This window comes from Marmota flaviventris, chromosome 5, assembly GCF_047511675.1.
Source record: "Marmota flaviventris isolate mMarFla1 chromosome 5, mMarFla1.hap1, whole genome shotgun sequence".
Taxonomy (NCBI): Eukaryota; Metazoa; Chordata; class Mammalia; order Rodentia; family Sciuridae; genus Marmota; species Marmota flaviventris.
Window position 1 is genome coordinate 164,566,933 of NC_092502.1, and position 21,650 is coordinate 164,588,582.

At 65.9% G+C, this 21,650-nt stretch overlaps 7 non-coding genes across 7 annotated transcripts; all 7 read left to right on the forward strand.

Moving 5' to 3' along the window:
* Positions 1 to 1,428: 1,428 nt before the first annotated feature.
* LOC139705934 (5S ribosomal RNA) lies at positions 1,429 to 1,547 on the forward strand. Its single transcript, XR_011707663.1, has one exon. It is a non-coding gene; the product is annotated as a 5S ribosomal RNA (ribosomal RNA).
* Positions 1,548 to 4,032: 2,485 nt separating this feature from the next.
* Positions 4,033 to 4,151, forward strand: LOC139705936 (5S ribosomal RNA). The gene has a single exon (XR_011707665.1). It is a non-coding gene; the product is annotated as a 5S ribosomal RNA (ribosomal RNA).
* Positions 4,152 to 6,640: 2,489 nt separating this feature from the next.
* Positions 6,641 to 6,759, forward strand: LOC139705937 (5S ribosomal RNA). The gene has a single exon (XR_011707666.1). It is a non-coding gene; the product is annotated as a 5S ribosomal RNA (ribosomal RNA).
* A 2,493-nt stretch (positions 6,760 to 9,252) lies between these two features.
* On the forward strand, positions 9,253 to 9,371 carry LOC139705938 (5S ribosomal RNA). Its single transcript, XR_011707667.1, has one exon. It is a non-coding gene; the product is annotated as a 5S ribosomal RNA (ribosomal RNA).
* Positions 9,372 to 11,855: 2,484 nt separating this feature from the next.
* LOC139705939 (5S ribosomal RNA) lies at positions 11,856 to 11,974 on the forward strand. Its single transcript, XR_011707668.1, has one exon. It is a non-coding gene; the product is annotated as a 5S ribosomal RNA (ribosomal RNA).
* A 2,488-nt stretch (positions 11,975 to 14,462) lies between these two features.
* Positions 14,463 to 14,581, forward strand: LOC139705940 (5S ribosomal RNA). The gene has a single exon (XR_011707669.1). It is a non-coding gene; the product is annotated as a 5S ribosomal RNA (ribosomal RNA).
* A 2,496-nt stretch (positions 14,582 to 17,077) lies between these two features.
* LOC139705941 (5S ribosomal RNA) lies at positions 17,078 to 17,196 on the forward strand. Its single transcript, XR_011707670.1, has one exon. It is a non-coding gene; the product is annotated as a 5S ribosomal RNA (ribosomal RNA).
* Positions 17,197 to 21,650: the final 4,454 nt, after the last annotated feature.

Here is a 21,650-nt window from a genome sequence, read left to right on the forward strand (position 1 = left end):
CAAGGAGGGCAGGTGCTCCGAGAAGAGGAGGAAGCAGCCTTCAGAGCAGGCAAGTGGTTCGGGGCCAGGGGGTTGCCAGGGAGGACCACGTGCCAAGGGGAGGTGAAGCCCGGGCGGTGGGGACAGGGAGGCAGAGGCCCCTTTGGTCGCGGCGACCCGTCCACCTGGAGACGCCTGGCCGCGACGCAGGGCCCGACGGCCCGGTGGGCGCGCGCCCCCCCGCAAGGCTTGCGGGTGAGGGGGCTTCCCGTCTGGTGAGGCCGTCCACTGGGCTCTGACGGGGTTTGACTCAGGGCGCTCCTTTCCCAGGCGGTCCTTTCCTGGAGCACCGCCCATGGACAAATGGACGGAGGGGTCTGTGCCCTTCCTCAGGGCGGTGCTGTACAGGTGCTGGTCCTTGACGCGTCCAAACAAGGCGCAGAGCCCTCCGACCTTGGCACTCAGTGCCAAGGGAGTCACTCGGGGGTGGGGTCGAGTGTGGTGGGGTGGGGTGGGGGTTCGGGTGGGGGTGCGGGTGGGCCAAGCGCTGCTTTGCAGAGTGGACGGGGAACTGAGGGCGAGGCAGGGGCCCCAGCGGCGCACTTCTGAGCCTGGCCCGGTGACTGACTGACTGACTGACTGGGAGCCAGCGGGCCACAGCCGGCTGGCCACCCGCTGCCCGGTTGTCTGTGGGTCCCTGCGTGTGCTCCTCCCTCCCTGAGCGTGGCTCCACGCGCTAGGCCCGCGCAGGTGTTGTGTGTGGCCGGCCCCTCGCCATTGCCCAGTCCCACTGCATTCCCAGCTGGGGCGCTGGGCCTCTGTCAGGGTCTCTGGCGTGTCCGGCGGGGGGCGGGGGTGCCTGCTCGCGTCTTGGCCCCTGGCTCTCTGGGCTCCCGGCTAGGCTAGGCTAGGCTAGGCTAGGGTAGCGCGCGCGGCGGCGGCGGCGGCGGCTGGGGATTCTCTGGGGCTTCTGGGCCAGGCGAAGGGCGGGGTGGGGTGGCGGTGCGGGTGCCGGGTGCCGGGGGTCGGGGGTCTTGGGGCTTGGCGAGGAGGGGCAGAAGCCCGGCCCGGGCGGGGCTCCCGGTAGGTGGAGCCAGGTGCCGAGGGGCAGAGGTGGAGGCGGGACTCAGCCCCTCTCAGCCCCGCCTAGCCCACTCCACCCCGACCCGACCCGGGCCCGAGGACCCCAGAGGGAGAGCCGGCCAGTCTCCCAGGACCCCCGCGCCGCCGCGGGGACGGAGTCAGGTGGGAGCGAGAAAGCCAGCCTGGAGTTGAGTTGAGTAGGGCTGGGCTGGGCTGTGCTGGGGCGGGGCGAGGGAGGCCCCCTGCCAACACCCGCGGTGTTGGCCCCCTCCACCGCTCCCCTGCCCTCCCCTGCCCTCCCCTGCCCCTGGGCTGAACGCTGGAACCCGGCGCAGGCTCTTGAGGCGTTCCGGGGCAGCCTTCGCCGTCTACGGCCATACCACCCTGAACGCGCCCGATCTCGTCTGATCTCGGAAGCTAAGCAGGGTCGGGCCTGGTTAGTACTTGGATGGGAGACCGCCTGGGAATACCGGGTGCTGTAGGCTTTTGCGCCCCCTTCCCACACGCACTTTTCTTGCGTGGCCCAGGAAAAGTGTCCGTGACCGCCTCAGGCCGTGACCCCCGGGCCCGCGGGGGTAGGGCGCAGGGGCAGCCCTGGGCTCCCGGTGTCCCTTCAGGCCTCCGGCGCCCGGCGCCCAGCGCCTGCAGCGAGGCCCACAGGCCTGGCTCTCTTCAGGGACGCTAGGACACTCCAGGCGACCCGGCGGAGCCGAGCCTGGTCCAGGCCTCGGCCATCCCTGTGCACCCTGACCGATCCCCACCCCTCACACTCGCGGATGGGCGGTGGGGGGGCGGACACCTGCTTTTCCCCAGAACACAGGGCCCACCCGCAGGGGCCGCTCCTCCACCCCTTCCTGCCACACCAGCAGAGCCTGGCCACCCAGGTCCTGGGAGTGAGAGAGTCCATCCAGCGTCTCTCCCTGGGTCCTTCTCTTGGCAACTCCTCTGCCGGGTCCCTCCTGTGTCTCTGCCTCCCTTCCCACCGCCTTCCTCCCTGAGGGTCCCCCTGAGTCTGTCTCTTCACCCATCTCTCTCTGTCTCTCTCTGTCTCTCACCCACCCACACACACACACACACTGGAAGCAGATGTCTTTCTGTCTATCTCTCTGTTCATCCATCTCTCCTTCACCTTTTTGACTCTACTGGCCTGTGAGGAGGCCTCCTGTCTCCATCTCCCACTCAGTGTGTTTCTGTCCTTGGCTCTTCTGTCTGTCTGTCTGTCTCTGTCTCTGTCTCTGTCTCTGTCTCTCTGTCTCTCTCTCTCTCACACACACACACTCACTCACCCCTCTCTTCCTCCCTCCCACCCCAGCCACCTCACTCTGGTGTGCAAGTCACCGAGGCCATGGTAGCCTCGAGAGTGGACAGTCACAGGTTCTCTCATCTCCCATCTAACTTCCCGTGGATGTAAGAGTGGATTCAGACATCCCCCTTGAAGTGCGTGCACGTCTTCAGGGTGTGTGCTCAGCAGAGGCTGAGAGAAGGCCGAGGAGGCCACAGGGTCTTAAGAGGCTGCACTGGGAACCAAGCAAGAGAGCAGATGTCCAAGGAGGGCAGATGCTCCGAGAAGAGGAGGAAGCAGCCTTCAGAGCAGGCAAGTGGTTCGGGGCCAGGGGGTTGCCGGGGAGGACCACGTGCCAAGGGGAGGTGAAGCCCGGGCGGTGGGGACAGGGAGGCAGAGGCCCCTTTGGTCGCGGCGACCCGTCCACCTGGAGACGCCTGGCCGCGACGCAGGGCCCGACGGCCCGGTGGGCGCGCGCCCCCCGCAAGGCTTGCGGGTGAGGGGGCTTCCCGTCTGGTGAGGCCGTCCACTGGGCTCTGACGGGGTTTGACTCAGGGCGCTCCTTTCCCAGGCGGTCCTTTCCTGGAGCACCGCCCATGGACAAATGGACGGAGGGGTCTGTGCCCTTCCTCAGGGCGGTGCTGTACAGGTGCTGGTCCTTGACGCGTCCAAACAAGGCGCAGAGCCCTCCGACCTTGGCACTCAGTGCCAAGGGAGTCACTCGGGGGTGGGGTCGAGTGTGGTGGGGTGGGGTGGGGGTTCGGGTGGGGGTGCGGGTGGGCCAAGCGCTGCTTTGCAGAGTGGACGGGGAACTGAGGGCGAGGCAGGGGCCCCAGCGGCGCACTTCTGAGCCTGGCCCGGTGACTGACTGACTGACTGACTGGGAGCCAGCGGGCCACAGCCGGCTGGCCACCCGCTGCCCGGTTGTCTGTGGGTCCCTGCGTGTGCTCCTCCCTCCCTGAGCGTGGCTCCACGCGCTAGGCCCGCGCAGGTGTTGTGTGTGGCCGGCCCCTCGCCATTGCCCAGTCCCACTGCATTCCCAGCTGGGGCGCTGGGCCTCTGTCAGGGTCTCTGTCGTGTCCGGCGGGGGGCGGGGGTGCCTGCTCCCGTCTTGGCCCCTGGCTCTCTGGGCTCCCGGCTAGGCTAGGCTAGGCTAGGCTAGGGTAGCGCGCGCGGCGGCGGCGGCGGCTGGGGATTCTCTGGGGCTTCTGGGCCAGGCGAAGGGCGGGGTGGGGTGGCGGTGCGGGTGCCGGGTGCCGGGGTTCGGGGGTCTTGGGGCTTGGCGAGGAGGGGCAGAAGCCCGGCCCCGGGCGGGGCTCCCGGTAGGTGGAGCCAGGTGCCGAGGGGCAGAGGTGGAGGCGGGACTCAGCCCCTCTCAGCCCCGCCTAGCCCACTCCACCCCGACCCGACCCGGGCCCGAGGACCCCAGAGGGAGAGCCGGCCAGTCTCCCAGGACCCCCGCGCCGCCGCGGGGACGGAGTCAGGTGGGAGCGAGAAAGCCAGCCTGGAGTTGAGTTGAGTAGGGCTGTGCTGGGCTGTGCTGGGGCGGGGCGAGTGAGGCCCCCTGCCAACACCCGCTGTGTTGGCCCCCTCCACCGCTCCCCTGCCCTCCCCTGCCCTCCCCTGCCCCTGGGCTGAACGCTGGAACCCGGCGCAGGCTCTTGAGGCGTTCCGGGGCAGCCTTCGCCGTCTACGGCCATACCACCCTGAACGCGCCCGATCTCGTCTGATCTCGGAAGCTAAGCAGGGTCGGGCCTGGTTAGTACTTGGATGGGAGACCGCCTGGGAATACCGGGTGCTGTAGGCTTTTGCGCCCCCTTCCCACACGCACTTTTCTTGCGTGGCCCAGGAAAAGTGTCCGTGACCGCCTCAGGCCGTGACCCCCGGGCCCGCGGGGGTAGGGCGCAGGGGCAGCCCTGGGCTCCCGGTGTCCCTTCAGGCCTCCGGCGCCCGGCGCCCAGCGCCTGCAGCGAGGCCCACAGGCCTGGCTCTCTTCAGGGACGCTAGGACACTCCAGGCGACCCGGCGGAGCCGAGCCTGGTCCAGGCCTCGGCCATCCCTGTGCACCCTGACCGATCCCCACCCCTCACACTCGCGGATGGGCGGTGGGGGGGCGGACACCTGCTTTTCCCCAGAACACAGGGCCCACCCGCAGGGGCCGCTCCTCCACCCCTTCTTGCCACACCAGCAGAGCCTGGCCACCCAGGTCCTGGGAGTGAGAGAGTCCATCCAGCGTCTCTCCCTGGGTCCTTCTCTTGGCAACTCCTCTGCCGGGTCCCTCCTGTGTCTCTGCCTCCCTTCCCACCGCCTTCCTCCCTGAGGGTCCCCCTGAGTCTGTCTCTTCACCCATCTCTCTCTGTCTCTCTCTGTCTCTCACCCACCCACACACACACACACACTGGAAGCAGATGTCTTTCTGTCTATCTCTCTGTTCATCCATCTCTCCTTCACCTTTTTGACTCTACTGGCCTGTGAGGAGGCCTCCTGTCTCCATCTCCCACTCAGTGTGTTTCTGTCCTTGGCTCTTCTGTCTGTCTGTCTGTCTCTGTCTCTGTCTCTGTCTCTGTCTCTCTGTCTCTCTCTCTCTCACACACACACACTCACTCACCCCTCTCTTCCTCCCTCCCACCCCAGCCACCTCACTCTGGTGTGCAAGTCACCGAGGCCATGGTAGCCTCGAGAGTGGACAGTCACAGGTTCTCTCATCTCCCATCTAACTTCCCGTGGATGTAAGAGTGGATTCAGACATCCCCCTTGAAGTGCGTGCACGTCTTCAGGGTGTGTGCTCAGCAGAGGCTGAGAGAAGGCCGAGGAGGCCACAGGGTCTTAAGAGGCTGCACTGGGAACCAAGCAAGAGAGCAGATGTCCAAGGAGGGCAGGTGCTCCGAGAAGAGGAGGAAGCAGCCTTCAGAGCAGGCAAGTGGTTCGGGGCCAGGGGGTTGCCAGGGAGGACCACGTGCCAAGGGGAGGTGAAGCCCGGGCGGTGGGGACAGGGAGGCAGAGGCCCCTTTGGTCGCGGCGACCCGTCCACCTGGAGACGCCTGGCCGCGACGCAGGGCCCGACGGCCCGGTGGGCGCGCGCCCCCCCGCAAGGCTTGCGGGTGAGGGGGCTTCCCGTCTGGTGAGGCCGTCCACTGGGCTCTGACGGGGTTTGACTCAGGGCGCTCCTTTCCCAGGCGGTCCTTTCCTGGAGCACCGCCCATGGACAAATGGACGGAGGGGTCTGTGCCCTTCCTCAGGGCGGTGCTGTACAGGTGCTGGTCCTTGACGCGTCCAAACAAGGCGCAGAGCCCTCCGACCTTGGCACTCAGTGCCAAGGGAGTCACTCGGGGGTGGGGTCGAGTGTGGTGGGGTGGGGTGGGGGTTCGGGTGGGGGTGCGGGTGGGCCAAGCGCTGCTTTGCAGAGTGGACGGGGAACTGAGGGCGAGGCAGGGGCCCCAGCGGCGCACTTCTGAGCCTGGCCCGGTGACTGACTGACTGACTGACTGGGAGCCAGCGGGCCACAGCCGGCTGGCCACCCGCTGCCCGGTTGTCTGTGGGTCCCTGCGTGTGCTCCTCCCTCCCTGAGCGTGGCTCCACGCGCTAGGCCCGCGCAGGTGTTGTGTGTGGCCGGCCCCTCGCCATTGCCCAGTCCCACTGCATTCCCAGCTGGGGCGCTGGGCCTCTGTCAGGGTCTCTGGCGTGTCCGGCGGGGGGCGGGGGTGCCTGCTCGCGTCTTGGCCCCTGGCTCTCTGGGCTCCCGGCTAGGCTAGGCTAGGCTAGGCTAGGGTAGCGCGCGCGGCGGCGGCGGCGGCGGCTGGGGATTCTCTGGGGCTTCTGGGCCAGGCGAAGGGCGGGGTGGGGTGGCGGTGCGGGTGCCGGGTGCCGGGGGTCGGGGGTCTTGGGGCTTGGCGAGGAGGGGCAGAAGCCCGGCCCCGGGCGGGGCTCCCGGTAGGTGGAGCCAGGTGCCGAGGGGCAGAGGTGGAGGCGGGACTCAGCCCCTCTCAGCCCCGCCTAGCCCACTCCACCCCGACCCGACCCGGGCCCGAGGACCCCAGAGGGAGAGCCGGCCAGTCTCCCAGGACCCCCGCGCCGCCGCGGGGACGGAGTCAGGTGGGAGCGAGAAAGCCAGCCTGGAGTTGAGTTGAGTAGGGCTGGGCTGGGCTGTGCTGGGGCGGGGCGAGGGAGGCCCCCTGCCAACACCCGCTGTGTTGGCCCCCTCCACCGCTCCCCTGCCCTCCCCTGCCCTCCCCTGCCCCTGGGCTGAACGCTGGAACCCGGCGCAGGCTCTTGAGGCGTTCCGGGGCAGCCTTCGCCGTCTACGGCCATACCACCCTGAACGCGCCCGATCTCGTCTGATCTCGGAAGCTAAGCAGGGTCGGGCCTGGTTAGTACTTGGATGGGAGACCGCCTGGGAATACCGGGTGCTGTAGGCTTTTGCGCCCCCTTCCCACACGCACTTTTCTTGCGTGGCCCAGGAAAAGTGTCCGTGACCGCCTCAGGCCGTGACCCCCGGGCCCGCGGGGGTAGGGCGCAGGGGCAGCCCTGGGCTCCCGGTGTCCCTTCAGGCCTCCGGCGCCCGGCGCCCAGCGCCTGCAGCGAGGCCCACAGGCCTGGCTCTCTTCAGGGACGCTAGGACACTCCAGGCGACCCGGCGGAGCCGAGCCTGGTCCAGGCCTCGGCCATCCCTGTGCACCCTGACCGATCCCCACCCCTCACACTCGCGGATGGGCGGTGGGGGGGCGGACACCTGCTTTTCCCCAGAACACAGGGCCCACCCGCAGGGGCCGCTCCTCCACCCCTTCCTGCCACACCAGCAGAGCCTGGCCACCCAGGTCCTGGGAGTGAGAGAGTCCATCCAGCGTCTCTCCCTGGGTCCTTCTCTTGGCAACTCCTCTGCCGGGTCCCTCCTGTGTCTCTGCCTCCCTTCCCACCGCCTTCCTCCCTGAGGGTCCCCCTGAGTCTGTCTCTTCACCCATCTCTCTCTGTCTCTCTCTGTCTCTCACCCACCCACACACACACACACACTGGAAGCAGATGTCTTTCTGTCTATCTCTCTGTTCATCCATCTCTCCTTCACCTTTTTGACTCTACTGGCCTGTGAGGAGGCCTCCTGTCTCCATCTCCCACTCAGTGTGTTTCTGTCCTTGGCTCTTCTGTCTGTCTGTCTGTCTCTGTCTCTGTCTCTGTCTCTGTCTCTGTCTCTCTGTCTCTCTCTCTCTCACACACACACACTCACTCACCCCTCTCTTCCTCCCTCCCACCCCAGCCACCTCACTCTGGTGTGCAAGTCACCGAGGCCATGGTAGCCTCGAGAGTGGACAGTCACAGGTTCTCTCATCTCCCATCTAACTTCCCGTGGATGTAAGAGTGGATTCAGACATCCCCCTTGAAGTGCGTGCACATCTTCAGGGTGTGTGCTCAGCAGAGGCTGAGAGAAGGCCGAGGAGGCCACAGGGTCTTAAGAGGCTGCACTGGGAACCAAGCAAGAGAGCAGATGTCCAAGGAGGGCAGATGCTCCGAGAAGAGGAGGAAGCAGCCTTCAGAGCAGGCAAGTGGTTCGGGGCCAGGGGGTTGCCGGGGAGGACCACGTGCCAAGGGGAGGTGAAGCCCGGGCGGTGGGGACAGGGAGGCAGAGGCCCCTTTGGTCGCGGCGACCCGTCCACCTGGAGACGCCTGGCCGCGACGCAGGGCCCGACGGCCCGGTGGGCGCGCGCCCCCCGCAAGGCTTGCGGGTGAGGGGGCTTCCCGTCTGGTGAGGCCGTCCACTGGGCTCTGACGGGGTTTGACTCAGGGCGCTCCTTTCCCAGGCGGTCCTTTCCTGGAGCACCGCCCATGGACAAATGGACGGAGGGGTCTGTGCCCTTCCTCAGGGCGGTGCTGTACAGGTGCTGGTCCTTGACGCGTCCAAACAAGGCGCAGAGCCCTCCGACCTTGGCACTCAGTGCCAAGGGAGTCACTCGGGGGTGGGGTCGAGTGTGGTGGGGTGGGGTGGGGGTTCGGGTGGGGGTGCGGGTGGGCCAAGCGCTGCTTTGCAGAGTGGACGGGGAACTGAGGGCGAGGCAGGGGCCCCAGCGGCGCACTTCTGAGCCTGGCCCGGTGACTGACTGACTGACTGACTGGGAGCCAGCGGGCCACAGCCGGCTGGCCACCCGCTGCCCGGTTGTCTGTGGGTCCCTGCGTGTGCTCCTCCCTCCCTGAGCGTGGCTCCACGCGCTAGGCCCGCGCAGGTGTTGTGTGTGGCCGGCCCCTCGCCATTGCCCAGTCCCACTGCATTCCCAGCTGGGGCGCTGGGCCTCTGTCAGGGTCTCTGGCGTGTCCGGCGGGGGGCGGGGGTGCCTGCTCGCGTCTTGGCCCCTGGCTCTCTGGGCTCCCGGCTAGGCTAGGCTAGGCTAGGCTAGGGTAGCGCGCGCGGCGGCGGCGGCGGCGGCTGGGGATTCTCTGGGGCTTCTGGGCCAGGCGAAGGGCGGGGTGGGGTGGCGGTGCGGGTGCCGGGTGCCGGGGGTCGGGGGTCTTGGGGCTTGGCGAGGAGGGGCAGAAGCCCGGCCCGGGCGGGGCTCCCGGTAGGTGGAGCCAGGTGCCGAGGGGCAGAGGTGGAGGCGGGACTCAGCCCCTCTCAGCCCCGCCTAGCCCACTCCACCCCGACCCGACCCGGGCCCGAGGACCCCAGAGGGAGAGCCGGCCAGTCTCCCAGGACCCCCGCGCCGCCGCGGGGACGGAGTCAGGTGGGAGCGAGAAAGCCAGCCTGGAGTTGAGTTGAGTAGGGCTGGGCTGGGCTGTGCTGGGGCGGGGCGAGGGAGGCCCCCTGCCAACACCCGCTGTGTTGGCCCCCTCCACCGCTCCCCTGCCCTCCCCTGCCCTCCCCTGCCCCTGGGCTGAACGCTGGAACCCGGCGCAGGCTCTTGAGGCGTTCCGGGGCAGCCTTCGCCGTCTACGGCCATACCACCCTGAACGCGCCCGATCTCGTCTGATCTCGGAAGCTAAGCAGGGTCGGGCCTGGTTAGTACTTGGATGGGAGACCGCCTGGGAATACCGGGTGCTGTAGGCTTTTGCGCCCCCTTCCCACACGCACTTTTCTTGCGTGGCCCAGGAAAAGTGTCCGTGACCGCCTCAGGCCGTGACCCCCGGGCCCGCGGGGGTAGGGCGCAGGGGCAGCCCTGGGCTCCCGGTGTCCCTTCAGGCCTCCGGCGCCCGGCGCCCAGCGCCTGCAGCGAGGCCCACAGGCCTGGCTCTCTTCAGGGACGCTAGGACACTCCAGGCGACCCGGCGGAGCCGAGCCTGGTCCAGGCCTCGGCCATCCCTGTGCACCCTGACCGATCCCCACCCCTCACACTCGCGGATGGGCGGTGGGGGGGCGGACACCTGCTTTTCCCCAGAACACAGGGCCCACCCGCAGGGGCCGCTCCTCCACCCCTTCCTGCCACACCAGCAGAGCCTGGCCACCCAGGTCCTGGGAGTGAGAGAGTCCATCCAGCGTCTCTCCCTGGGTCCTTCTCTTGGCAACTCCTCTGCCGGGTCCCTCCTGTGTCTCTGCCTCCCTTCCCACCGCCTTCCTCCCTGAGGGTCCCCCTGAGTCTGTCTCTTCACCCATCTCTCTCTGTCTCTCTCTGTCTCTCACCCACCCACACACACACACACACTGGAAGCAGATGTCTTTCTGTCTATCTCTCTGTTCATCCATCTCTCCTTCACCTTTTTGACTCTACTGGCCTGTGAGGAGGCCTCCTGTCTCCATCTCCCACTCAGTGTGTTTCTGTCCTTGGCTCTTCTGTCTGTCTGTCTGTCTCTGTCTCTGTCTCTGTCTCTGTCTCTCTGTCTCTCTCTCTCTCACACACACACACTCACTCACCCCTCTCTTCCTCCCTCCCACCCCAGCCACCTCACTCTGGTGTGCAAGTCACCGAGGCCATGGTAGCCTCGAGAGTGGACAGTCACAGGTTCTCTCATCTCCCATCTAACTTCCCGTGGATGTAAGAGTGGATTCAGACATCCCCCTTGAAGTGCGTGCACGTCTTCAGGGTGTGTGCTCAGCAGAGGCTGAGAGAAGGCCGAGGAGGCCACAGGGTCTTAAGAGGCTGCACTGGGAACCAAGCAAGAGAGCAGATGTCCAAGGAGGGCAGGTGCTCCGAGAAGAGGAGGAAGCAGCCTTCAGAGCAGGCAAGTGGTTCGGGGCCAGGGGGTTGCCGGGGAGGACCACGTGCCAAGGGGAGGTGAAGCCCGGGCGGTGGGGACAGGGAGGCAGAGGCCCCTTTGGTCGCGGCGACCCGTCCACCTGGAGACGCCTGGCCGCGACGCAGGGCCCGACGGCCCGGTGGGCGCGCGCCCCCCGCAAGGCTTGCGGGTGAGGGGGCTTCCCGTCTGGTGAGGCCGTCCACTGGGCTCTGACGGGGTTTGACTCAGGGCGCTCCTTTCCCAGGCGGTCCTTTCCTGGAGCACCGCCCATGGACAAATGGACGGAGGGGTCTGTGCCCTTCCTCAGGGCGGTGCTGTACAGGTGCTGGTCCTTGACGCGTCCAAACAAGGCGCAGAGCCCTCCGACCTTGGCACTCAGTGCCAAGGGAGTCACTCGGGGGTGGGGTCGAGTGTGGTGGGGTGGGGTGGGGGTTCGGGTGGGGGTGCGGGTGGGCCAAGCGCTGCTTTGCAGAGTGGACGGGGAACTGAGGGCGAGGCAGGGGCCCCAGCGGCGCACTTCTGAGCCTGGCCCGGTGACTGACTGACTGACTGACTGGGAGCCAGCGGGCCACAGCCGGCTGGCCACCCGCTGCCCGGTTGTCTGTGGGTCCCTGCGTGTGCTCCTCCCTCCCTGAGCGTGGCTCCACGCGCTAGGCCCGCGCAGGTGTTGTGTGTGGCCGGCCCCTCGCCATTGCCCAGTCCCACTGCATTCCCAGCTGGGGCGCTGGGCCTCTGTCAGGGTCTCTGTCGTGTCCGGCGGGGGGCGGGGGTGCCTGCTCCCGTCTTGGCCCCTGGCTCTCTGGGCTCCCGGCTAGGCTAGGCTAGGCTAGGCTAGGGTAGCGCGCGCGGCGGCGGCGGCGGCTGGGGATTCTCTGGGGCTTCTGGGCCAGGCGAAGGGCGGGGTGGGGTGGCGGTGCGGGTGCCGGGTGCCGGGGGTCGGGGGTCTTGGGGCTTGGCGAGGAGGGGCAGAAGCCCGGCCCGGGCGGGGCTCCCGGTAGGTGGAGCCAGGTGCCGAGGGGCAGAGGTGGAGGCGGGACTCAGCCCCTCTCAGCCCCGCCTAGCCCACTCCACCCCGACCCGACCCGGGCCCGAGGACCCCAGAGGGAGAGCCGGCCAGTCTCCCAGGACCCCCGCGCCGCCGCGGGGACGGAGTCAGGTGGGAGCGAGAAAGCCAGCCTGGAGTTGAGTTGAGTAGGGCTGGGCTGGGCTGTGCTGGGGCGGGGCGAGGGAGGCCCCCTGCCAACACCCGCTGTGTTGGCCCCCTCCACCGCTCCCCTGCCCTCCCCTGCCCTCCCCTGCCCCTGGGCTGAACGCTGGAACCCGGCGCAGGCTCTTGAGGCGTTCCGGGGCAGCCTTCGCCGTCTACGGCCATACCACCCTGAACGCGCCCGATCTCGTCTGATCTCGGAAGCTAAGCAGGGTCGGGCCTGGTTAGTACTTGGATGGGAGACCGCCTGGGAATACCGGGTGCTGTAGGCTTTTGCGCCCCCTTCCCACACGCACTTTTCTTGCGTGGCCCAGGAAAAGTGTCCGTGACCGCCTCAGGCCGTGACCCCCGGGCCCGCGGGGGTAGGGCGCAGGGGCAGCCCTGGGCTCCCGGTGTCCCTTCAGGCCTCCGGCGCCCGGCGCCCAGCGCCTGCAGCGAGGCCCACAGGCCTGGCTCTCTTCAGGGACGCTAGGACACTCCAGGCGACCCGGCGGAGCCGAGCCTGGTCCAGGCCTCGGCCATCCCTGTGCACCCTGACCGATCCCCACCCCTCACACTCGCGGATGGGCGGTGGGGGGGCGGACACCTGCTTTTCCCCAGAACACAGGGCCCACCCGCAGGGGCCGCTCCTCCACCCCTTCTTGCCACACCAGCAGAGCCTGGCCACCCAGGTCCTGGGAGTGAGAGAGTCCATCCAGCGTCTCTCCCTGGGTCCTTCTCTTGGCAACTCCTCTGCCGGGTCCCTCCTGTGTCTCTGCCTCCCTTCCCACCGCCTTCCTCCCTGAGGGTCCCCCTGAGTCTGTCTCTTCACCCATCTCTCTCTGTCTCTCTCTGTCTCTCACCCACCCACACACACACACACACTGGAAGCAGATGTCTTTCTGTCTATCTCTCTGTTCATCCATCTCTCCTTCACCTTTTTGACTCTACTGGCCTGTGAGGAGGCCTCCTGTCTCCATCTCCCACTCAGTGTGTTTCTGTCCTTGGCTCTTCTGTCTGTCTGTCTGTCTCTGTCTCTGTCTCTGTCTCTGTCTCTCTGTCTCTCTCTCTCTCACACACACACACTCACTCACCCCTCTCTTCCTCCCTCCCACCCCAGCCACCTCACTCTGGTGTGCAAGTCACCGAGGCCATGGTAGCCTCGAGAGTGGACAGTCACAGGTTCTCTCATCTCCCATCTAACTTCCCGTGGATGTAAGAGTGGATTCAGACATCCCCCTTGAAGTGCGTGCACGTCTTCAGGGTGTGTGCTCAGCAGAGGCTGAGAGAAGGCCGAGGAGGCCACAGGGTCTTAAGAGGCTGCACTGGGAACCAAGCAAGAGAGCAGATGTCCAAGGAGGGCAGGTGCTCCGAGAAGAGGAGGAAGCAGCCTTCAGAGCAGGCAAGTGGTTCGGGGCCAGGGGGTTGCCAGGGAGGACCACGTGCCAAGGGGAGGTGAAGCCCGGGCGGTGGGGACAGGGAGGCAGAGGCCCCTTTGGTCGCGGCGACCCGTCCACCTGGAGACGCCTGGCCGCGACGCAGGGCCCGACGGCCCGGTGGGCGCGCGCCCCCCCGCAAGGCTTGCGGGTGAGGGGGCTTCCCGTCTGGTGAGGCCGTCCACTGGGCTCTGACGGGGTTTGACTCAGGGCGCTCCTTTCCCAGGCGGTCCTTTCCTGGAGCACCGCCCATGGACAAATGGACGGAGGGGTCTGTGCCCTTCCTCAGGGCGGTGCTGTACAGGTGCTGGTCCTTGACGCGTCCAAACAAGGCGCAGAGCCCTCCGACCTTGGCACTCAGTGCCAAGGGAGTCACTCGGGGGTGGGGTCGAGTGTGGTGGGGTGGGGTGGGGGTTCGGGTGGGGGTGCGGGTGGGCCAAGCGCTGCTTTGCAGAGTGGACGGGGAACTGAGGGCGAGGCAGGGGCCCCAGCGGCGCACTTCTGAGCCTGGCCCGGTGACTGACTGACTGACTGACTGGGAGCCAGCGGGCCACAGCCGGCTGGCCACCCGCTGCCCGGTTGTCTGTGGGTCCCTGCGTGTGCTCCTCCCTCCCTGAGCGTGGCTCCACGCGCTAGGCCCGCGCAGGTGTTGTGTGTGGCCGGCCCCTCGCCATTGCCCAGTCCCACTGCATTCCCAGCTGGGGCGCTGGGCCTCTGTCAGGGTCTCTGGCGTGTCCGGCGGGGGGCGGGGGTGCCTGCTCGCGTCTTGGCCCCTGGCTCTCTGGGCTCCCGGCTAGGCTAGGCTAGGCTAGGCTAGGGTAGCGCGCGCGGCGGCGGCGGCGGCGGCTGGGGATTCTCTGGGGCTTCTGGGCCAGGCGAAGGGCGGGGTGGGGTGGCGGTGCGGGTGCCGGGTGCCGGGGGTCGGGGGTCTTGGGGCTTGGCGAGGAGGGGCAGAAGCCCGGCCCGGGCGGGGCTCCCGGTAGGTGGAGCCAGGTGCCGAGGGGCAGAGGTGGAGGCGGGACTCAGCCCCTCTCAGCCCCGCCTAGCCCACTCCACCCCGACCCGACCCGGGCCCGAGGACCCCAGAGGGAGAGCCGGCCAGTCTCCCAGGACCCCCGCGCCGCCGCGGGGACGGAGTCAGGTGGGAGCGAGAAAGCCAGCCTGGAGTTGAGTTGAGTAGGGCTGGGCTGGGCTGTGCTGGGGCGGGGCGAGGGAGGCCCCCTGCCAACACCCGCTGTGTTGGCCCCCTCCACCGCTCCCCTGCCCTCCCCTGCCCTCCCCTGCCCCTGGGCTGAACGCTGGAACCCGGCGCAGGCTCTTGAGGCGTTCCGGGGCAGCCTTCGCCGTCTACGGCCATACCACCCTGAACGCGCCCGATCTCGTCTGATCTCGGAAGCTAAGCAGGGTCGGGCCTGGTTAGTACTTGGATGGGAGACCGCCTGGGAATACCGGGTGCTGTAGGCTTTTGCGCCCCCTTCCCACACGCACTTTTCTTGCGTGGCCCAGGAAAAGTGTCCGTGACCGCCTCAGGCCGTGACCCCCGGGCCCGCGGGGGTAGGGCGCAGGGGCAGCCCTGGGCTCCCGGTGTCCCTTCAGGCCTCCGGCGCCCGGCGCCCAGCGCCTGCAGCGAGGCCCACAGGCCTGGCTCTCTTCAGGGACGCTAGGACACTCCAGGCGACCCGGCGGAGCCGAGCCTGGTCCAGGCCTCGGCCATCCCTGTGCACCCTGACCGATCCCCACCCCTCACACTCGCGGATGGGCGGTGGGGGGGCGGACACCTGCTTTTCCCCAGAACACAGGGCCCACCCGCAGGGGCCGCTCCTCCACCCCTTCCTGCCACACCAGCAGAGCCTGGCCACCCAGGTCCTGGGAGTGAGAGAGTCCATCCAGCGTCTCTCCCTGGGTCCTTCTCTTGGCAACTCCTCTGCCGGGTCCCTCCTGTGTCTCTGCCTCCCTTCCCACCGCCTTCCTCCCTGAGGGTCCCCCTGAGTCTGTCTCTTCACCCATCTCTCTCTGTCTCTCTCTGTCTCTCACCCACCCACACACACACACACACTGGAAGCAGATGTCTTTCTGTCTATCTCTCTGTTCATCCATCTCTCCTTCACCTTTTTGACTCTACTGGCCTGTGAGGAGGCCTCCTGTCTCCATCTCCCACTCAGTGTGTTTCTGTCCTTGGCTCTTCTGTCTGTCTGTCTGTCTCTGTCTCTGTCTCTGTCTCTGTCTCTGTCTCTCTCTCTCTCTCTCTCTCACACACACACACTCACTCACCCCTCTCTTCCTCCCTCCCACCCCAGCCACCTCACTCTGGTGTGCAAGTCACCGAGGCCATGGTAGCCTCGAGAGTGGACAGTCACAGGTTCTCTCATCTCCCATCTAACTTCCCGTGGATGTAAGAGTGGATTCAGACATCCCCCTTGAAGTGCGTGCACATCTTCAGGGTGTGTGCTCAGCAGAGGCTGAGAGAAGGCCGAGGAGGCCACAGGGTCTTAAGAGGCTGCACTGGGAACCAAGCAAGAGAGCAGATGTCCAAGGAGGGCAGATGCTCCGAGAAGAGGAGGAAGCAGCCTTCAGAGCAGGCAAGTGGTTCGGGGCCAGGGGGTTGCCGGGGAGGACCACGTGCCAAGGGGAGGTGAAGCCCGGGCGGTGGGGACAGGGAGGCAGAGGCCCCTTTGGTCGCGGCGACCCGTCCACCTGGAGACGCCTGGCCGCGACGCAGGGCCCGACGGCCCGGTGGGCGCGCGCCCCCCGCAAGGCTTGCGGGTGAGGGGGCTTCCCGTCTGGTGAGGCCGTCCACTGGGCTCTGACGGGGTTTGACTCAGGGCGCTCCTTTCCCAGGCGGTCCTTTCCTGGAGCACCGCCCATGGACAAATGGACGGAGGGGTCTGTGCCCTTCCTCAGGGCGGTGCTGTACAGGTGCTGGTCCTTGACGCGTCCAAACAAGGCGCAGAGCCCTCCGACCTTGGCACTCAGTGCCAAGGGAGTCACTCGGGGGTGGGGTCGAGTGTGGTGGGGTGGGGTGGGGGTTCGGGTGGGGGTGCGGGTGGGCCAAGCGCTGCTTTGCAGAGTGGACGGGGAACTGAGGGCGAGGCAGGGGCCCCAGCGGCGCACTTCTGAGCCTGGCCCGGTGACTGACTGACTGACTGACTGGGAGCCAGCGGGCCACAGCCGGCTGGCCACCCGCTGCCCGGTTGTCTGTGGGTCCCTGCGTGTGCTCCTCCCTCCCTGAGCGTGGCTCCACGCGCTAGGCCCGCGCAGGTGTTGTGTGTGGCCGGCCCCTCGCCATTGCCCAGTCCCACTGCATTCCCAGCTGGGGCGCTGGGCCTCTGTCAGGGTCTCTGGCGTGTCCGGCGGGGGGCGGGGGTGCCTGCTCGCGTCTTGGCCCCTGGCTCTCTGGGCTCCCGGCTAGGCTAGGCTAGGCTAGGCTAGGGTAGCGCGCGCGGCGGCGGCGGCGGCGGCGGCTGGGGATTCTCTGGGGCTTCTGGGCCAGGCGAAGGGCGGGGTGGGGTGGCGGTGCGGGTGCCGGGTGCCGGGGGTCGGGGGTCTTGGGGCTTGGCGAGGAGGGGCAGAAGCCCGGCCCGGGCGGGGCTCCCGGTAGGTGGAGCCAGGTGCCGAGGGGCAGAGGTGGAGGCGGGACTCAGCCCCTCTCAGCCCCGCCTAGCCCACTCCACCCCGACCCGACCCGGGCCCGAGGACCCCAGAGGGAGAGCCGGCCAGTCTCCCAGGACCCCCGCGCCGCCGCGGGGACGGAGTCAGGTGGGAGCGAGAAAGCCAGCCTGGAGTTGAGTTGAGTAGGGCTGGGCTGGGCTGTGCTGGGGCGGGGCGAGGGAGGCCCCCTGCCAACACCCGCTGTGTTGGCCCCCTCCACCGCTCCCCTGCCCTCCCCTGCCCTCCCCTGCCCCTGGGCTGAACGCTGGAACCCGGCGCAGGCTCTTGAGGCGTTCCGGGGCAGCCTTCGCCGTCTACGGCCATACCACCCTGAACGCGCCCGATCTCGTCTGATCTCGGAAGCTAAGCAGGGTCGGGCCTGGTTAGTACTTGGATGGGAGACCGCCTGGGAATACCGGGTGCTGTAGGCTTTTGCGCCCCCTTCCCACACGCACTTTTCTTGCGTGGCCCAGGAAAAGTGTCCGTGACCGCCTCAGGCCGTGACCCCCGGGCCCGCGGGGGTAGGGCGCAGGGGCAGCCCTGGGCTCCCGGTGTCCCTTCAGGCCTCCGGCGCCCGGCGCCCAGCGCCTGCAGCGAGGCCCACAGGCCTGGCTCTCTTCAGGGACGCTAGGACACTCCAGGCGACCCGGCGGAGCCGAGCCTGGTCCAGGCCTCGGCCATCCCTGTGCACCCTGACCGATCCCCACCCCTCACACTCGCGGATGGGCGGTGGGGGGGCGGACACCTGCTTTTCCCCAGAACACAGGGCCCACCCGCAGGGGCCGCTCCTCCACCCCTTCTTGCCACACCAGCAGAGCCTGGCCACCCAGGTCCTGGGAGTGAGAGAGTCCATCCAGCGTCTCTCCCTGGGTCCTTCTCTTGGCAACTCCTCTGCCGGGTCCCTCCTGTGTCTCTGCCTCCCTTCCCACCGCCTTCCTCCCTGAGGGTCCCCCTGAGTCTGTCTCTTCACCCATCTCTCTCTCTCTCTGAGCAGATGTCTTTCTGTCTGTCTGGTTATCCATCTTTGCTTCTTCTTAGTGCCTGTGTTGGCTTTGTGTAGGAGCTCCTCTCTTCATCTCCCACTCAATGTGTCTCTGGCCTTGTCTCTTCTGTCTCTTTTACATTTGTCTAGGGAAGCCTGGGCTTTCTCTCCTAGAGCAGCCTTGTCGCATTCTGGCTGGGCACAAATCAGGAGCCACTCATGCAGGAATAAACTTTCTTTTTTTTTTTTTTTTTTTTGATGTTGCTTTTTTTTTCCGGCAGACACAACATCTATGTTTGTATGTGGTGCTGAGGATGGAACCCGCGCCGCAAGCATGCTCAGACGAGCGTGCTACCACTTGAGCCACATCCCCAGACCCAATAAACTTTATTTTCGAACTCCCCTTAATGCCACCCACGCGGTCCTTCCAGTGACCACACACCAACCAGAACTTTCCATCTGGAACTTCCTACATCGGAACTCCACCAACCAATGCAAACTCTTCAGGAATTCCTTTGAAAGCTGAATTGGTACTTAATGGGAACTCTGGGAGAACTCAAAAGTCATCCTCTCAACACAGCCTCAGGGGCCTCATCTCTAGATGTTCCTTGAGGTTCCTTCCTCAGAGAAGCCTGTGGAAGTTGTAAGGCGTAGGGACCCTAGTGTGCAGTGACTTTAGAATCACAGCGGTTCCCTCTCCTCAGAACAGCCTGGGAGACATGACAGGCCTTTGGACCATCTTGACCAAGTCTCTAGGACAGACATCTGGGGGGCCTGCTTCTCTGAGCAGCCTGGGTGAGACACCATTCCCAGTGTCCTGGTGGGCCCTGTCTCTAGGGACACCCAAGGTTTCCATTCCTCAGAGAAGTAAGAGGGAGATTCCATGCCTGGGGAAACTCTTGATCATGACTCTAGGGACACCTGTGGTGCCCTCTCTTCCTAGCATCCTGGTCGAGACCCCAGGCCTAGGGATCCGAGTGTGCCACGTCTCTAGAAATGCCCGGGATTTTTTTTCCCCAGAGCTGCAGGAGGAGTCAGCAGGCTTGGGGACCCTCCTGGGCCAAGTTTCTAGGTACACCCAGTTTTCCTTCCATCAGAGCACTGCACGAGGAGACGGCAAACCCAGAAACCCTGGAGGGTCATATCTCTAAGAACACCAGAGGTTTTTTTCTCCTCAGAGCAGCACAAGGAGATGCCAGGCCTGGGCACCATCTTGGCCATGTCTGTAGTGACACCCGGGGTTCCCTGTCCTTACAGCAGCTGAGGGAGATGCCAGGCAGGGGGTCCTTCTTGACCATGTCTCCAGGGATGCCTGGGGTTCCCTTTATCCAGAGCAGCCTGTGGGAGATGCCAGGGCTGGGGACCCTGATGGGCCACTTCTCTAGGGGCAACTGGGTTTTTTTTTTCCTCAGAGCAGCACGAGGAGACACCAGGCTTGGGGACCCTTGTGGGCCACATCTCTAGGGACACCCCAGGTTCCCTTCCATCAGAGCAGTATGAGAAGACACCAGAATGGGAGACCCTGGTGGGTCCCATCTCTAGGGACACCCGGGTTTCCTTCTCAGAGCAGCCTGAGGAGACGCCAGGTCTGGGGAGCCTGGTGGGCCATGTCTCTAAGGACACCTGAGGTTCCCTCTCAGAGCAGCCCAAGGAGATGCCAGGCCTGGGGACCCTCATGGACCACATCTCGAGGGACACATCGGGGTTCCCTCCTCAGATCAGCCTAGGGGAGACACCAGGCCTAAGCACCCTAGTGGGCTGCATCTGTTGGAACACTTGGGCCAGGGGGACGGTGCATCCTGCAGCTCCCAGAAGCTGCTGGGGCTCAGTCTGAGTTCAGGTTTTCCCAACATCGAGAGTGGGCCAGCATGGGCTGGGATTTCACTGCTTTTCTTTTTTCCCTGATCCTAAAGTGGGATTACGTGACACTGCTTCAAAGATCACTTCCCAGAGGCCTCTATGGTGGCCCCTTTCTCTCCTCTGCCCTTGGGTGCAGGAGGGAAGCAGGGCTCCATGTGGCTGCCTGTCCCCTGTCCGCAGCAGGCCTGACCTGGTGGAGGACAGCTGGGGTGCAGGGAGGTGGCTCCTGGACTCCCTTTTCTGCTCTCTATAGATCTCACTCCTCCTGGTGCCTCATTACACAGCCAGACCTAGTGACAGCAGTGGGAACAGGTTTCATCCAGTAACTCCTGGGGTGGAGGAAGTAGCAGAATCCCCAGGAAGCCCAGGGGGCTCCCCTCCCAGTGGAGCTTCTCCCCTTCCAGCAGGGTATCTCCATCTCCCTCAGAGGTGTCTTTCCTGAAGGGAGGGCACTCCACCACTCCCACCAGGTTGTCTCCCCTCCCACCAGCATGTCTCCCTTTCCAGAGGGTGGCTCCACATTCAGTGGGTGTCTCCCCTTCCAGCAGGGTGTCTGTCTTCCCTAGGAGGGCCTCTGGGGTGGTGAGGTGGGTGTCTCCCTTCCCAGCAGGGTACCTCCCCTCCCAGGGGGCGGCTCCCCTCACAGCAAGAGTGTCTCTCCCCTGGGGTAAGCATCTCTAGAGGAGGGGCTTGTCCCCTAGAGGGGGTGTCTCCCCTCCCAGGGGGTACCTCCACTCCCAGCAGGGCTTCAGGTGAGGGGGGGGGCTGAGGGCGGGATCTGGGTACCATCTTAGATACTTTATTGCCCTCAGGCTGAGGAAGGAGCTTTCTCCTCAGAACTGAGCAGAGGAACCCTCACTGCTGGTCAAGGTGGGTTATTCCACAGGGAAGGCAGAGCTCCCCTCTCCTCAGAGCATCCCGATGCGATGCTAGGCCTGGGGATCCTCGGGGTCACCTCTGTAGGGACGCCCCAGCGGTCCCTCTCCTCAGAGCCTGAGAAGGCGCCAAGCCTGGGGAAGCTCTTGACCATGTCTCTAGGGACACCTGGTGTGCCCTCTCCTCACAGCAGCCTGGGAGGCACACCAGGCCTAGAGACCCTGGTGGGCCACGTGTCTAGGGACACCCCAGGTTCCTGTTTTCCAGAGCCATGCGAGGAGTCGCCAGACCTGGAGACCCTGTTAGGTCACTACTCTAGGGACACCTGGGGTTTCCTTTCCTCGGAGCAGCACGAGGAGACACCATGCTGTGCCGCAGTCTGTCTGGGCACAAAATAACCGAGCCACCACAAAAACGTGTAGATTCCAACAGCAACTCTTTATTCCCGAACTCTCACCGACACTCTACATGCACGACACTCTACATGCACGTTCTGGGAAAATACACTCCCTCCACCGGGCTCTGTGTACCAATTCTCTCAGAACCCTGTGAGAACTCAATGGGAACTCAAGGAGCAGGCACTTGAGGCAGCAGGATATGCCCTATTCCCAGCAGGATCCACCCTAAACCTGGAGCCACCCTAATCCAGCAGGATCCACCCTAAACCTGGAGCCACCCTAATCCAACAGGATCCACCCTAAACCTGGAGCCACCCTAATCCAGCAGGATCCACCCTAAACCTGGAGCCACCCTCATCCCTGAGCAGGGTCACCTTTCAACCAAAAATGCCATGCATCCTACTTGGCTATGGCTCTCAGCAATGCTGGGGGACCCTCTTGGACACGTCTCTAGGGATGCCTGGGGTTCCCTCTCAGAGCAGCCTGAGGAGATGCCAGGCCTGGGGACCCTGGTGGGCCACTTTGCTAGAAACGCCTGGGATTGCTTTGACTCAGAGATGCAGGAGGAGACACTAGGCTTGGGGACCCTCGTGGGCCAAGTTTCTAGGAACATCCCAAGTTTCCTTCCCTCAGAGCACTGCGAGGAGACGCCAGACCCAGAAACCCTGGTGGGTCACATCTCTAAGGACACCCGAGGTTTCTTCTAGGAGATGAGAGGCCTGGGCATCGCCTTGGCCACGTCTGTAGGGACACCCGGGGTTCCCTGTCC